This window comes from Lepisosteus platostomus, chromosome 20 (assembly GCF_059453375.1).
Source record: "Lepisosteus platostomus isolate fLepPlt1 chromosome 20, fLepPlt1.hap1, whole genome shotgun sequence".
NCBI classification, from domain to species: domain Eukaryota; kingdom Metazoa; phylum Chordata; class Actinopteri; order Semionotiformes; family Lepisosteidae; genus Lepisosteus; species Lepisosteus platostomus.
This window is the reverse complement of record NC_142630.1, coordinates 4,352,732-4,370,511: the sequence shown is the minus strand read 5'-3', so window position 1 is coordinate 4,370,511 and position 17,780 is coordinate 4,352,732. Positions and strand designations below refer to the sequence as shown.

The 17,780-nt window shown below is 36.8% G+C and overlaps 1 protein-coding gene across 2 annotated transcripts in view; it reads left to right on the top strand.

Moving 5' to 3' along the window:
* Nucleotides 1-276: 276 nt before the first annotated feature.
* The window catches only part of znf469 (zinc finger protein 469), a 139,444-nt gene continuing 121,940 nt past the window's right edge, over nucleotides 277-17,780 (top strand). For both annotated transcript variants that reach the window (XM_088614269.1, XM_088614268.1), the window contains exons 1-2: nucleotides 277-349; nucleotides 580-676. The gene's annotated coding sequence lies outside the window, so the exon portion shown is untranslated. The remainder of the gene's footprint in view (nucleotides 350-579; nucleotides 677-17,780) is intronic.

The window sequence follows — 17,780 nt, the reverse complement described above, 5'->3', positions numbered from 1 at the left end:
ACATAAACTGCGTATAGAATGGCAAGATTGTATATTGTTGAGCGGTACAATGTACTGTTCAGCAAATAAAGAAATCAAAGCACTCCTGAAGCAACAGTTCTTAAGGTTCTGCCTCTTACTTTCCCATAACATAATTCAAATTGTCTTATATGGATACAATTAGAATTGATGAGTGCAAGGCATTGTGACCTCATAGAAGCTATCATATTGATGTGTTCTGAAGACAATTATGTACAAGATACCCTAATCTATCTGTCATGAGACAGCATTGTTGCAAATTAGCTTCCTTGTCCTTGATGTTGGGTATTGGTGAAATCTCAAAAGAACTGTGTCTCTGACATCTGGAATGGTTTGTAATAGCTCGTTGGGATATTCCAGTATGAAGTTTTCCCAGCTTTTCATTATGCTCTTTAAGTACAGTTATGGTATCGCTGCATATCAGAAAAATGTATACATTATATACATTATGAATATGTGGTTTCTCAACATTTTATTTTATCAACATCGTTTTAAACAATTTAGACCATTTACCCTCATCAGTCCATCAGTATTCTTACCTTCTGTTTTTTTTTCCTTAAGGTGCGTTTTCCGCTGCATAATAGAGAGACACCTTTGGGAGGCCTGAACTATTGTGTCCTCCCCTGACAACCTGAATAACCTCTTTGAACAACTCAAGGTATGAACCTTTTGAATCCACTCAGCTAGGCACAGCACATACCTGGAAATGGAGAGAGTTTATAGCAGGACTGCACAGTCCTGTTCTTGTGAACCCCTATGCCTGGTGGTATGTACTACTGCACAGTTCTTGGGTAATAATAATAATAATAATAATAATAATAATTCCTTACACTTATATAGCGCTTTTCTGGACACTCCACTCAAAGCGCTTTACAGGTAATGGGGTCTCCCCTCCACCACCACCAATGTGCAGCATCCACCTGGATGATGCGACGGCAGCCATAGTGCGCCAGAACGCTCACCACACATCAGCTATTAGTGGGGAGGAGAGCAGAGAGTAATGAAGCCAATTCATAGATGGGGATTATTAGGAGGCCATGATTGGTTAAGGGCAATGGGAAATTTGGCCAGGACGCCGGGGTTACACCCCTACTCTTTTCGAGAAACGCCCTGGGATTTTTAATGACCACAGAGAGTCAGGACCTCGGTTTTACGTCTCATCCGAAGGACAGCACCTGTTTACAGTATAGTGTCCCCATCACTATACTGGGGCATTAGGACCCACGTGGACCACAGGGTGAGCGCCCCCTGCTGGCCCCACTAACACCTCTTCCAGCAGCAACCTTAGTTTTTCCCAGGAGGTCTCCCATCCAGGTACTGACCAGGCTCACACCTGCTTAGCTTCAGTGGGTTGCCAGGGTACTTCACTGAACTCATTACATACAGTAAATGGAACTTATTTTTAAGATTTTCATCTTCTTAGTGAAACTGAACTTTTAAGTCATTCTCAAAATGTCATTGTTAAAAGGAAATCTCCAAGATGTTTAGGAGTTCAAAACAATGAAAGACTTTACATTAATCCTACTATTAGTTGTGTAACTGAGAGCTCAGACAGAATGAAAACAAGCAGGTGTAGAGATCCCAAGTCAGAGAATCCAGAACCTGGGATTTCCAGGTGTTTTTGTTGCCTTTAATGCAGTCCTCCAGGATCAAGATGTCTGTATAGTCTCCACAGAAGGCAAGGTATTTAGCATTCATTAAATCAATCAGCTATTCCTTCACAATATTTTCATTATTTAATGAATAGATCATTAACAACATTACAATCTACACATTACAAGATTTAAAACCAGAACACTGAAAATAGCATATTTAAAAATTACATTACTGTGAACACAGTGAATGTTTTTTTACCTTATAAAGCTATTAAGTTGCATATTTTAGTAAATCATAGTCAAGTACTTTGTTTTGACAGACAAGCAAATTATAGCATACATGTTTTACAGTTACTTGATTTTTCCATTTCACATGTCCCTGTTATGTTATCCAAGTTCCAAAATAAAATGGAACACTATTGATTGGTTTTTTTTGTCTAAAACATTAATTCATTCATGTCATTCATTCTCAGTCAATGATTTTTTTTCTATACCATAGTGATTTCCTTCCACTTGTGACTTACAGCTGGTATTGGATCTTGAAATGTAATATTGTAAAAAAAAAAAGAGGAAGCTATTTTTGAGCAATTTGCAAAATGTAATGTTGGTCAAAAATACTTGTCTTCAGCTACTTCTGAGTTGGCTTAGAAAACAACAACATGATATCCTCATTGGTGAGTGTTGCAGTAAGATATCAAATTTTCAGTCTGTTTGGAAAATTTGAAGCTTCTCTTTCTTTTGTTTACTTTTGATGAACTCTGACTGTTTTCAAAGCATGCCGTGAGTCATGTTTAGTGCTGGCATGTATGGTGACAGAACCTGGTCTTCCCTTAAAAAATGAAATGTACTTCAGCAAATAGGTCTGCAATGGGTGAGCATGTGGAAATGGCACATCAAGTGTGCTAATATTGGCAACAGACCTTAAAAACAGCCTTGTCAGCGTGAGACTCACTGAAGTTATTATCTGTTGTTAAATCCACCTCACGCTGCAATTAAATAAAGGCTTGTTTATGTGATTTTCTGAAGGAATTCCCACTACTCCAAACAGATACCTGCCTATTATGTTTTATAATGATTATATTTAGGTTCTTTTTATGATGTTTGTTTTATAGAGTGGAATAGACATTTCCAATATTTGAGTCTCTTGGTTTTCATTCACCTCCTTTATGTGTGTGTGAGAGATATATACTGTATTCTGTAGTATTAGATGTTGACCTTTTTTTGACCGGAGCAGCATTTTTTCTTGGGCTCATGAGTCTGGTCAAGCTGAATTGAGACAGGAACAATATTCCCTATGGACGTTAAGGCAGTTTTCTTTCCAACTGGCCAATTTCTGATAATCAATTAACTTTAGATCAGCTTTCTTACAATGTCTGGGCAACATGCAAGATGTTGCAGTGAACTACTGGTTTGGATCATTCTCATCCATCCCTGAATCTCTGAGAGTCTTATTTATGGTATATAAATAATTAATTTGTCTAATTCCGTTACTCTGACAAGTATTACTGTACTTGCTTGGGAAAGAATAATGTCTGCTTGAAATACAGTAGTAGGGATGATGGTGTTTCCACTGCAGTGTTTGGTCTCTGAATGTACAGGTTCTGTACACTATTGAATTTCAACCAACATCGAGATCATCATGAATGTAAAAATAAGCATTTTTTATATTTGAAAACAAATGGCTTGAATGAATCCAAATAGAACCTTTTGATCTAGAAAGATTATCAGGTTTTGTTGTATTGGTTGCAACCATTGGTTGGCCCCTTCAGTTCAGACTGTACAGTATAAATCAAAGTCTATTTCCATCGGAACACTGTGCAGTCATCTTGGATGTATTGCTACCCATTTGATTAGTGACTTTTGAATGTCAAACCTACAAATGTTCCCTTTGCTTCTGATGTTTTTGTGGCTTCAAAACCTCTGTGTCTCTGGCCTCTACTTAAACTCTATTTGTGCAAGAAAACCAGCCCCTCCTAAACTCAAAGTATCAATTAAACTGAATTCCAAGTTTATTTCCCAAACAGTCTTAGTTCCAGACCATATCTAAAATGTTAGAGTCTAAAATTATAACACGTTTAGTAGGGCAGAAGCCAGTTCATCCTCTTGTATCTTCTGTTTTGCTATAAACATCTTATATCAGAACACATTTTTTTTCTTTTTGCCTTGTATTTGCTTATACAATAAGCCATTCTAGATTGACATTCATTTAACACAACAGGTGTGTGTTCAAATTGAGAATCAGTCATGGAAAGGCTAATCTGTGTATTAGGGTTCAGTAACAATAGGATTATCTGCCCCTTCAGTGCCATCAAAGGGATTATGCATGTAGGTAACATTTAGTGCACAGTAATGAAGTACAGTGGGAAGGTATGGCATGATTCTTAGTCCTGTAATTGGAAGTGGAAGCATTACTTACTGTATTTCAATCATGTTTTATTGTGGTGCCTGGAAGTGTTCAAGAATTACTGATCCACCACTTAGATTTAAGGTTTAAATAGCAAATAATAGATGACCTATTTAAATACAATACTGTATGTTAAACCCCAAAATAAAATCCAGTATTATGTACAGGAAACGTTGGCTTTATTTTTTTTTCACATTTACAGTTGATTGTGCAGCTTACAGCTTCTGTGCTTCTGCTATGCCTGTAGGTAATTGGCAACCAATATTTTAGGTATTTGATTGGTAAATTAAATTGTTTTGTACAATTTCCTCTTTTGTTCTGGCCTGATTTAAAAATATCTGAATAAAATTAATTCATATACAACACACTGTATAAGTAAGCTAAAATAGTGCACACTTTTCACAGGAATTTCACAGGTTTTATAAAAACAATGAACATTAAGATCAAAATTACATAAATGATTTAAATAACCTCACCAAACTAAACAACCACATTTTTTTACACAGCCCTTGCAGAAGAATTACTTCATAACTGTCATCAACAGGTTGTCTCCGACAGTTAACACTGCTCCGTTGTACCCCATAGTCACATATCATGTTGACATTTTTATTGTGTTCATCAACAGGCAATTGTTAATACCTAATTTTGTGTGCAAAAGAACAGACAGTTAATTGGTACTGACATATGGTGAGTGAGCATATGTTTTCAATAGAAGGGTCACACAATTCACTTCCTGAGCAGTGAACCATGCAAAGGATTTTATTGAAGTTCTCAATGAACAAACTGGTTATTATACCGATTCAGTGGAATCATAAATAAGGTTTTCTGTAAGAACTGTTGCTCTCTTTATTGTTTAACCAATTTGAAGGCATTTACAAGAACAACAATCCTGTAGACCATTCTGAGTTATTGCTCCTACCTTTTACTCTAAGATCTTTTTTTTTCATTGACCTTGTAGGATTTACCATCTGGATACTCTGAGAAATTTCCTTTTGAAACTATACAGTAAGTTGATGTAAACAAAAGGTGTCCATGACAATTTACTAATATGTAGAATATATCATTTGAAATTTATGAAAAGAGGTAGATAAGATATACAGTAATTCCCTCCGCTTTAGTCTACAGATATAGATATAGATAGCAGTTCTTTTTGGAATTTGTGTTTTCATCTTGCTAAAAAGGAGGAATGCAGCTCCTCTTGAAATCACTGAAGCATTTACATTTCTGACAGAAATTATATTAAAGTCAAGCCTGCAGCACCATTTCGTAGTAAACAGTACAGGATCTAACTGATATTGCAGGAGACAAGTAATTCTGCAGTGGCTTAAGGAGTGATGTACTGTACTGGTGCTGATGCAGTCTGACCAGATGTGTGTGGGTACCTCTAGCAAGCACCTGCTTGGTCTGACTACAGCTCGGTCCAATTATAATCAATCTTCTGATGAGCAGGGAGTGGCTGATGTCCAATGGATACTCAAGGCTGCTGCTTTCCTTGAAAGAGTCAGGGCTTTTTTGCAATTGCTTCCCAGGCTGATTGATACTGGAGGTTCATGGCAGCATTCTGTCATTGCAAATTTAGATTTTCTTTACAATTTTTTAAAAGATAATAATCTGCATTAATCAGCTTTGCACAACTTCCATATGGGCAGCAATGACTGCCTCACTGTTATTTTGAAGATCAATGATCACCTTTAATAGATATTATATAGAAATTTGTTTTTGTTGAATGGTATTAATTAATTGATACATGTATTAAGAGAATCGGAATGCTGGAATCTGTACGTTCATTTATTTAATTAAATGTATTTATATGGTAAGGGTTAAAATGAAGGATTAGCATTATTTCAAATGAAGTGTTCCAATTATGTGATTGTATTGTATGCTAATGAACAATTATCACCACTAAAATTAACTAAATTAACTAATAGTATACTGCAAAGATTACTATTCAGTATCTTCGGTATCAAATTGGGACGGGGTAGAGCTGTTACAGAAGTATTGCGTCATTGCTTTAACAGAGTTGGACAATTTAGCCTTTCACACATTACGTGCTAAAGAATGCATACATTTGTGTAAAAGACAGATGTGAAAGTTAAGCTAAAAAAATAGCACAACCAAAATCTTTTTATGAGAATTTTTTAAATGAAATCTGTCAGATTCCACTCCAGTGGTAATTAATTGAGATTCTTCTGCAAGTTCACAGTAAGTTAGCCTGGACCAGGTGTATCTAATTTAATAGAAGATCCACAGAGTGCACTCGGGAGGCAGTTCTTACAGAGCAATTTGTTACTTTTGTCTTCCTCTGTCTTTGTGAAAGGCTGGAACAGAAGCTGTTCAAACATGCCAATGAAGCTTGGGCTGTATCCTGCCCTTGCTGTAGGCTATTTCCATAAAGTAATAAGCCATAAAGATGGATGAAACAAAAAAGGAAATACACCAAACGTCCACAGCAAAATCAATTTCAATGGATCACATTTTGTGATGTGCACATACAGTATGTACAGTATGTACACATACATATGTACAGTATGTCATATTATAATCACACATTACATATAATATTATAATACATACTGCAAAGCATTTAAAATACACTGATTTCAGCATAAAAAAATATTAAATAAGACCTTTTATTGTCTATGTCTTAGGTAGTAAAAAAGGGACTATTCCATTTTAATAAGATATTTATTACAGATTAATATTAAAACATGTTGTCAAATTAAGGAAGGTTAAATACAAAAAAAAAATGCTTTCGGTTATTCTGTATCTTCCATTTTCTGATAGCACTGCTTGGCCCCAAAGTGGAACTGGCATTATAGGAGCATTTCATCTCTCTGGGAAATCATGTTCCGCTCAGCGAGAACCGGTACAAGCAGCTCAACAAATGCAAATGATTGAGTATCCCAACAACATACATGCTGATCTCAGTGATGGTGTATTGTGTTCGTGTTGGGTTAAAAGAGTGATCAGTTCATCACTGCACTCTGCGTGTAGCCAGGAAAGCACCTGTTTCATGCATCGTCATGCATAAATAGTGCATTGACAAAAGGTGAGATGCAATGGGTGTACTGTAAGTATCGACCTGCACCAGTCTCTGAATTTCCACACTGCCCTCATTTTGGTGTTGTGCTAGGACTGTAATCAATTGGACCTCTGCATAAGGAAAGAACACTTATCATGGGAGTGTCTGATACAGTGTCATTCCCCTGTCTGCTCATCATCACCTGATCAGCTAGGAAGTGCTGCTTAGACAGAAATGAACCAGTTTTGTGTGCTGAAAATAGCATCCATAGGGTAGGGTATTTTGACCCTTAGGACTGATCAAGAAACAAGTTAAATAAAAGTCTAAACAAGCAAACAGGTCATTTAAGGTATTGATTAGCACTGAAGATTTAAAACTGAAATAAAAAGACACAGTTCCTCCAGGACCAGTGTTAGGAACCACTGCATTAGTAAAATCACACTTAGAATACTGTGCTCAGTTTTGGTCACCATACCACAAGAATATTATAGCCTTAGAAAGAGTTCAAAAAGGGCCAAAATAATGATTTCTGTATATTATATTAGAGTACAGTATATGGACAGGTTAAGGAAGATAAATCTCTTTAGTCTAGAACAGAGGAAATCAACAAGAGATTTGATTCAAGAGTGCAAAATTCTACTCCAAGGGACATTTCAAAATCAGTAGAGACGCAAGGACACAGAATAACAACCATACACCATAATAAGGGAATTCAATTAGAATGAACTGTTGGAAACTCTTGTTTACACAGGGTTATGGTTATTGGTGTCTGTCAAAGCCCATACACTGGGCCTTTTTAATAAATGACTGGATGAAAATTTCATTTCACTTAGCTACTATTAAAACTACTACAGAAAAAGGGGTCAAATGGCATTTTCTTGTTTAAATTTCTACATACTGTATGTTTGTACCGATCCCTTTGCTTGGACTATCGGCAGATCGTAAGTTGTAGACCCCGCTTGCTGGGCGAGAGACAGATGAGAGCCAGGAGAAAACTGCAGGCAGTGAACTGACAGGGAACAGCTGGGCAGGGCTGTGCGTTTACAGTTACTGGGCTGAGCAGGGAGTGCGCACACTGGAGACGAGCTGCAGGCTGCTTGCTGACAGGCCAGCGGAGTGAGCCGTGCACACAGGCAGACGTGGTGCTGCGGTCAGTTAGGGACTCGTGAGGCAGCAGAGCTGCAAATCCAGGTCCACGGTGGAGCAGGTGAGACACAAACACGGTCTAAAGCACTGAGAGGAGATCCAAGAGGCTTGGTCAAAGCAAGCGAGGGTCAGCTCCAGGAAACACGATAGAACAGACGGGCACATCCAGCAGACAATGTAGTGAAGACAAGCAGGTTCTGAATAAGTAAAAGCTGTAGAGCACAAGTCAAAGGGGCATCCAGGGACAAAGTCAGAAAACAAAGTACAGGTCAGGAATGCAAGAGAGGAAATACTAGGGAAACAGGAAAAAATGCAAAGGAAAAGCTAGGGATAACAAGGACAAGCTCAAGACTTGAGAGGCTCAGAGTACAAACACTATATCAGAGCTCAGAGCAGAGTCTGAGCAGCCCTTAAATTTATCAGAATCACCTGGAGAGATGAGATGGTAATTGCTTCCAGGTGATTCAGGTCTCCTATTGTTGATGTCCATGGCAACTGTTGCTAAGAGACAGGAGGGTAGAGCAGATGCCAGCTGCAATGCCAGTGCTAGCTCACCCCAGCGAGAAGCAGCTGGGGTGAGCCTGATAATGTTCTAGCATTATTAACATTATGAGTGTTTACAGATGTAAATGTACAAAGATTCTGGGTTTACAGTGTTTTTACAGATGTGTTATCTATGTAGACAAGTTAAGAAATGTTAAACCAACTTGTACCTTTTGGTGTAAATGGACAAGACTTTAGTGCAATTCAGAACATTTGCTGCTTCTCTCTTTCCTCCTGTTACTACAGAATGTGTAACAAGTCAGGTATTGTATTGAATTCTACATTTACCAGGTGTTTAGAATGTGTTAATAACATACTATTCATCAATAATAGAGGTCAACTTCTATAAGTTTAACAAGGTTCTGCAAATATGGTTCTTGGATTAAAGAGAATTTAAAAATGTAATGTGCCAACCCAGTGTTAGTCCTCTATTCTGCTCTGGGTATTTGTATTTACCTAGAATTGTATTTATCTATTAAATCTATATTAATTAAATCTAGAAACTTAATAAAGACATGGAGGTCAGGGCTTCCTGATGTCCCAATATCTTTCACTGTGCTCTTTGTTCTGTAGCTGGAAAATACACAACAAAATCATTCATTAGAACTTATGGCTGGAATGCCTTATTGGCCCTAACTGATGATTGGATGGAATTGTACAGTCATTGTGGTGTGTGTATTTTCTATTTCCCATCTGTTTAAACTAATTGCAGCTGTGTAATGCACAATGTTTTAGATAACAAATTTAAAATGTCAAAAGCTTAAATCCAACACGAACAACTTCTTGAAAATTGATCAATCTTGCAAATGAAGCTCTCAGCAACAACATGGGAGAAATGTGCAATTAATCAGCAGCTTTAACTAAGATAATTGAAAACGATTATAGCAGCTGTGACCAAAGTTACACTCTCTGGTGCTTGTAAACAGTTGTGTGGTATGATTCAGATGCTGGACACATTGCAGCTATGTGTGGCCTTCAGACCCAATTTGGACACGCCAACACCGTTCAAAACATGCAGAGATGAATTGTATTGTAAGATATTGTGGGTTTATTTTGGAAGCATTACTTGGGTATTGGACTCTCCAGAGATCTTGTTAAGAAACCAGCCCATGTTTGCTTATTTTAGTATGTGAAGTGTGTCCTTTGTTTATTTTTTGTGTGTCTGTCTATGTGTCTGTTAAAGTGACATTAACTTGCTATGACTGTTTCTCAACGATAAAAACAGAACTTTATAAAAACGTTTGATTTTTCTTCATGTATGTTTAGTCAACACACACAATCTACAATCTTTCTTATTAGGAATCATCCGTGTGCTGTAAATGCATCTTGACTGGTGAAATGGGCTTAAAGTCATTACGAAAAGCTTAATTCAGAAAAAGGACATTATTTTCCCAAAACACTAAGAAAGAAGGCATTTCTACAGTTTTGTGTCTCTTTTTATTTCAGTTCTACCTCTGACTGAGGGTTGGCTTGAATTTGTACCTTCAGTATGTATTATTAAAGTCTTTTCAGAGAGGAAATACTCTGTATAATCCAATTATGTTATATCAGTATCATATATTGATTACATTATTCCTGCAAGAATTATATGCACAATTTTAGTATCTAGATTCTTTGTTTTTTCATAGATTACCATGCATGGCTGTGGAAGGAAATCTTTGATTTAGACTATTTAAAAGTTGTACCACAACAAAGGACAATATGTGAGACAGAATATTATCTTTATCATCACTACTGCTGGACAATCAACTGATAAAGTAATATTTTGTTGTTGTGAAGCATACCATCTCAGCCAGTCCTGAATTTTTTTTTTACTTGAAAATATTTTTAATGTTTTGTTTTTAAATGATAAGGTCTCCTTGTTCATCAGTAGGCTTGTTCGTTTAATACAAAGACATTGCGGTTTAATTAGGTAGAATAAAGAGCCTGGGGAACCTCAAATAACAGTTCTTTATGTAGGGTATTCCCAGTTCTACATAATCATAGCTTTTATCTGCCTCCAGTGTTCTGCATCACCGGTAAAGGTATTGCTGCTTTCTTCCTTTGCAGTTTTATTTTGAAAGAGAGCCAACAGTGTGTCTACCCCCTTTTAGATCTAAGCTTTTATAAGATAATGCAACTGCTGCATAGTCCTTCAAATGGGATGTACTGTATCTTGCACATATTGCAATTGATCTAAATGTGGTAAATTCTCTGCCTGCTCTAAGGCGTTTTTGGAACAAAATATTCTGTGCCAGTGTGCTTATATTTGAAGATGAAACTTTTGAACTCTTAATTTTGTTTTATGCACAGCATGGTGCAAGATATGGTGACTGATTTTTTGAAGTGCTACAGCTCTATATGCGTAATCCTCTGTGCTTAACATGAATGGGAAAGGAGCTTTGACCAGACTATTGCATGGGAATTTGTGACTCTTTTTCCTGTTGATCAGAATTAACAGTGTAGCATGAAAGATGGGGGATGATTTGAAACATGAATACAGCATGCAGGGATACAGGTGAGCAACTGCATGACTATTCACTTAATATTATTTTATTACAATAAAATATTTATAATCTTGTCTGGAGGATTGTCCTATGCACCTCATATCTAATCAAGCATATTGATCTCTTTTGTTTGCAGTTTTGTTCAATCCCAAATCAAATTAGATCACAACACATACTTCAATGCTACCTCCTTGCTTCTTAAATATCTTGAGAATTCAGTGTTTTAATTGTGTTGTACTCATTCAGTAGTTTGGTCAAGTTCTAAAAATGACAAAATTAGTCAAGAAATATGTTAAAGGGATTGCTTTTGCATTGAGTCACTTGGCTGAGGAAATCACAGTGCTGGATGAAGATCAGTGCTGTCACAAGCCTCCTCATTTATGAGGAATGAACCGAGGAGGCAGCTGCAAGGGTGGAGGGAGCGGAGCTCTGAAAGGTGTTCGCGGAGCTGTGAAATATTTGCATGTAGAACAGAAAAAGTACAACATTAGAACTTGACCTCCTCCCACACTTAAGTTAAATAACAGTTTGCTGTGTTCCTAATGCCACACAGTATATTAAATCAATTGAGTTTATGCTATTTTAGAGTTGTGTTACCATTTTTAGTATAACTGTTAAACATATTCAAAAAATGTTACTTGTGCATGATATAACTTAAAATCTTTTTTTGAAATTATGTGTTTAATTGCTAGTTGGTCTACTTGATTTGTATATTACATAGGAGTCATATTAGGCAGACTATTTTCATTCTTGCATTTCATTCCTGGTAAATTAAACTAATTAATGTTATCCAGTACTTGATGTCTGTGAGTAAAACATTTAAAACATGTTTCTGGTGCATGTTCCTTACTCGTATTATGAAAAGGTAACCCTCGATATGTTCAGACACATATCAAGTGAAAGTGCGAGTGGCTCATTTCAATCACCTTTTTGCATGATAAAAACACAACAAATAATTTCTTTATAAATTTAATCCTTAATATGATGCAATAGAGTAAGAGAGATACTGTATAATGATAAAAACAACTTCAGAATTTGCAAATAGAGGAAGGAAAATGGAACACTGAAATGAACACTCCAAGCAGAGAATGTATGTTAGAACATTATTTTAGTTCTGTTTTCTATTTTTATAGGGAACAAATGTTTGGAAGTAATAATACCTAACCAAAGCAAAGTCAAACCATGAAATGCACAAATGTTTCAAACTACATTAATCTTACATAAACAAACTTGAGATGGCATATTACTGCAAATCAGCTGCTTAGATCCTTTTAGTATCTATAATATTTATTAACTGTAACAACTTAACTACAGTCCTGTCACATTTCTTTTTATTTTTAGAGCAAATCCTGATGCAATCATGTGATATTATTAATGATAATAATCATCATTAGCATCGTTACTAGTAGTTATATGTGTGCACTTATTTGGCAGATGCGATCTCCAGGACTTAATAATCTTTTCCAGGCCTTTAATCAGTATCAACAAACATACTGACTGCTTTGTGGAGTCTAAACAGGGGAGCCTGAGCACAAAAGGTGGTCAAAAATGGTGCTGTCACACCTAACACAAAATGTTGCAACAATATTTTTCAAATTTAAGTCATTTAGACATAAAGTCGTTGCCACAAGTGTTTGTTGTGCATATGTTGTTAGAAGATATTATTGTGACAGACCCGTCCTTCAACCAAGGATCTGCATGGACAAGGCTTTATTTGCTATCTTTTTTAGGTTTATAGACAAACAGCATTCAAAAACCTGCCCTTTAAACAGCAAACAAAAAGTTAATTACACCCCATATTATGAAATTCACAAGAATTGTACAATAGATAATTAACACCCGCTCTGGCTATTTACAAAGAGTACAGGCAGTAGAGTGGCCTCTGGTGGCAGGACTGCTGTAACTGCAGTTCTTTATTAAAATGGCGTATCAGAGTAACATGAGGATGTTTATCAAGATAAGAAAATGTTACTTAATTCCAAGATTACAAGTGAACACTTTAGCATCCCGTCTGAAAAACAAAATCAGACATTAATTTTCAGAAAATGTCAGGTCATTGTATAATAACTAAATGTTCTACAATGTCTATGAAATTCTACATTGCTAATCTCAACAGTCCTCTGTTAATCCGCTACAGTTCGCTAAGTGTAGCCTCATAAACCATAAAATACCCTTCCCCTCACATAAGAACAAGATTCTCTTGCACTGACGTATTGTGATGCATCACACCCAGTGCAACATCTGTAGACACAAAACAATCTGTGGGGAAACAAACAAAACGGTGGATTGCCAATAGCTCGGGGCAGAAATGGCCTCATGCAATACACTAGGTAGTAATATTCTGCATTCACATTTTTTTCCAAATGCAACAAAATCTGACATGTTTCATGTAATGGTTCTGACTGTGGCAACATTATAGAGAATGTTTCAACAACATCCCCTGGTTTCTACATCTATGCATTGCAGTGTTTCTGTACTGAGCTGCAGGTGTTTTATGATGGTGCCTCGGCACTATTTAGGCATCTGGGGTCCTGGTACCCACTGTTTGTACGTTTCACCATAGCTGGAAGGAGGGTAGGGGAGGTGAGGTAAAGAAGTTTCACCACCTGTGCAGCAAAGGAGTAAAAAGGGTAGGAGGGGTGTGGACAGACACAGGGGACTGGAGGCAGGAGGGAGCAGTGTGATACAGGGAGTGGTACTGTAAGTGAGAACAATGTCCTGGAACTGGATCCAAGACAGACAACCACAGTGTTAAGTGAAGTGGCAGCATGGGAGTATCAAGAGTTGAGACAGAACAAAAAAGCACCAGAGTTTTGGATGGGAAACCGGGGTCACTGGGTTGAGGTAGTTAATGCTACAAGGGGAGGGTTGCCTGCAGAGTCAGCTTGGAGCAGGAGATGAGGAAATCCTGTAGCTGTTCTCTAAAAGAAATACCATGTTCTTGCCAAAGAAGAGACATGTTTGGTGAAGAACTGATCCTGATCAATGGTGACGCACAAGACCCCTGCTGTAGCAGAAGGTGAAATAGTGCCAGAATGAATACAAAATTAGGTAGAGATATCAGCGGGTGGGGTGAAAGCTGCTTGAATGAATACGTTTTTTTTCACGTCATCAATGTGGTTATCACTAACCTAGGGACTCGTGCTTGGTCCCAGCATGGCCCTCCTTGCTGTGTGGCGCTTGCAGATTCTCCCTTTCGTCTTCCTGAGTGTTTCATTTTCCTGCCACCTTCCCAAGACATGCACATTAAATTTGTCTGGCTACTCTCAACTGTTCCTTTTCAGAGCAGTTTGCAAGGGAATTTCAAACACGAGAAAGTCATTCCCAGCACAGCCAGGACAGGGTGTTCGGACTATAGTCAAAAAGAACCATGTCCGCTGACCATATGGCCTTTTCTTCATGTTCCTGTTAGTCCTTGCTTTAAGTTTTCAGATGTTAAGATATGTTGATCTTAACTACTGTATGTGACTGTTTACATAACCATGACACTAAAGGATGAATACAAAAGTGAATTGGGTGAAGTGTATCTGTGATTTCGCCATAGAGGTTTTATGAATTTAAGATCTAGTTAAAACGAGCTGTATACCAAGTGAAATTGGCAAAACGGCCAACTTTTTTTGGTGGAAGAGCTACCACTTGCTTCTTGTCCAATTTTCTATATATTTTTATTGCACTGGAAAAACACTGGAAGAAAAATATTCTCTGTGCTCACTTGCACATACAATTACCCCACTTACTCATTTTTCTTAATACATTTTTATTTTCTCATGACGTGTGCAAGAACCCAAGCTTAGACTTGTAAATTTCAAATGAAATCTCCTATTTTCCCCAGCAGCTATTTCAGTGTTCATAGACGCAGAAGATGAGCTGTTTTCTTTAAAAAAACAAGAAGCACTTTGAACATACAGATTGCTTTCATTATTAATGAATGAATGGTCCCTGTCATTGGAGGATCTCATTTGTCTCATGTCCATTATTATCTTGAATTTTCCTGATCTCACAGAACATTGCATAAGAAGCCCTACTGTTACCTTATAACTTTTAGCAGAAGTATTGGAAAAAGAAGCTCATACTGAACTCGCTGGATAATTCTTCATGTTGCATGTCATCTTCAATCTCAATGCTGTCTCATAGTAAAACAAAGTACAGCATGTGGGAAAAGATTTAAAGGAAAGATATTTTAAAGTGAGAATGAAAAGCCCATTGATCTTCACTTTAAATAGGACTTTTTTACAAACAAAGTTCAATATGCTGTATCAAAAAGGCAAGCCGTGTTCATATTTTAAATGGAGTCTTTATATTAAACTAAACGCATTAATTCAAGATCATAGATAATTTTGAAATTGATTAATACAAAAGCACTATACAGTTTTTCAAAAAAGTTTTTACAGATAAAAGACTAGAAGGAAAGTGCTTAACAAAAGAAAATCTGATTTCACCCTGTATTTAATTTTTAAAGTTTTGATTCTTTTTTTCTTTTTCACCTAAGGTTCACAGAGGATATTATCTGTACACTTACAGTATATCATTGTTTCAAAACTCACTTTTCAGTTTCCAAAGAAAGAAAACCTTTTGAAGGGTTTAAGTAATACTGTTTCCTCTTTTTCACTGGAAGTCTCCAGCTGCTTTATCGTAATTGTCAGAAAGGACTAATTTGGTTTTAGTGTCCAAAGTCCTGCAGACATGTCCTGAGTAAGGGAGTAAAGTTATTGTATTGTTTATAATGCTTTACTAACATCACCAAACACATACTGTACAGTACTATTGTGGTCCACATTGAGGTTTTCAGAAGTAATTCAGAACTAAAGGAAATAAGGAATCTTTAGGCAATCAAATATATATATATTTTTTATTTTGTTAGTTGTATTCTTTCTTTTATGTCACTCCATAAGAGAAATAAAAAAACATCACTAGCGATCCTTATGAAAGCTTTCACTGTATAGCCTGGTTGGTCTGTCATTTGAAGGCTGTTACCCATACTCTGTGCCGCAATTTATTTCACACACTGTATAAGCACATTTTTTAATCCCCATCTGCAAACTTTTCCAATGGCTCTGGAGACATGGAGCTTCAGTGTAGCAGATGATAAAATTACCATTCATTCATCAAAACAGGGTCTCCTGGGCTGATTATTGTCATTGATTTTGCTTTGGTCATCCTCGGGGCTGTTTTTAATGAAAGGCCTCTTTGAACTTGTTTGGTCTTTTGTTTTGTTCTCCATTGAACATTGTTAGCAGGTCATTGGAGAACACTCTGGCTCCTTTGATAGCACTTTTGTGTTTGCTCGTGAGACAGCTCTAGATTTGTTGGCTTTACGATAATATTTTGATGTGGTGTCTTATAAAGAGTAAAATACATAGTTTTTGGTCCAATTTTAATTCTTCTTAACAATGGACACATTTTCATCTGTTTCCGCTTAGATCAATTGAGTTGAACTCTGAATAACTTTGACCATGGTGTAGGGGTCTAAAAGGAGATTGCAGGGCTGCAGGGGGTTGCTCGGGGATAGAGTAATTCGGATATTTAAAGCAATGGTTTCTCCTTTGAATTACTTCATCCTGCATGTAATGGAGTGAGAGCCGTAGATTTTGGTGTCTTAGTGAACATTCCTTTCCCCTGGTACATTAGAGCAGGTGTTGAAAACTTGTTTGAATCAGTGAGATGGAATTAATCCTAAAGCATCCAAAATTGGTTCTAGTATTTTCAACCCCAAGGCATGACCTGCCAATGAGGAAGGTTTCTTACAGGGAAAGATGAAAGGTCCCTTACAAGATACTCAGTAATTCTGCTCTTGTTCCTGAGACTTTTATTGCCTAGAGTACATTTTTAAGGTGATCTATTACCCTAACAGGAAACCTGTGGTACATGAGAAGCTATTATTTGTTTTGCATTTGAACCCCAAAACATAATCACTTATCCCTATATCACTTATTGATTATTTGCAATTTTTTAAAAATATACAAAACATAAGACCTAATTGTATGACAATTACAATATCTAATAAAGGGTCTTTGTAAGAAAATCAAAAACACAACAGAAGAAACCCTGTTAATAAGAGAAAGTAACCAGCCTGACATGGTTAGGACATATGGTTAGTGTAGTTTCTTTGTAATAAAAAATTCTGCAAGTGATTGCAATTAGGGGCAGTTCAAGGGTATTGCAATCTCCACCCAGCTTCCAAAAATAGACTTGAAGTGCAGTTAGATCTGCCATCAAAAGATGTTCCTGGAGTAACCTACCTGTAGGAATTGTCACTGAGAAGGAGCAGTGGGTTCAATGACACAGTCACAATGACATTAGTCACAGTAGAGTATATCTTGAACCTGTTTGTGGTATATCATCTTGAATATATACTGTATGATCTTTTGCTCCAGTCATTCATTGCAATTTTCCTGAAGGTGAACAATGTTATTATTTATTCTTCAAAAGGTATGATTAACACATTCCAGGTTAAATGCTTCTTTAGCTGAGCAATATTCAATTGAAAGGTACGCAAACTAACTATATGGTAGGCAAGCCGTTTGGGCACATAAACTAATTTCCTTTATTCTACACAATGAGCAGGC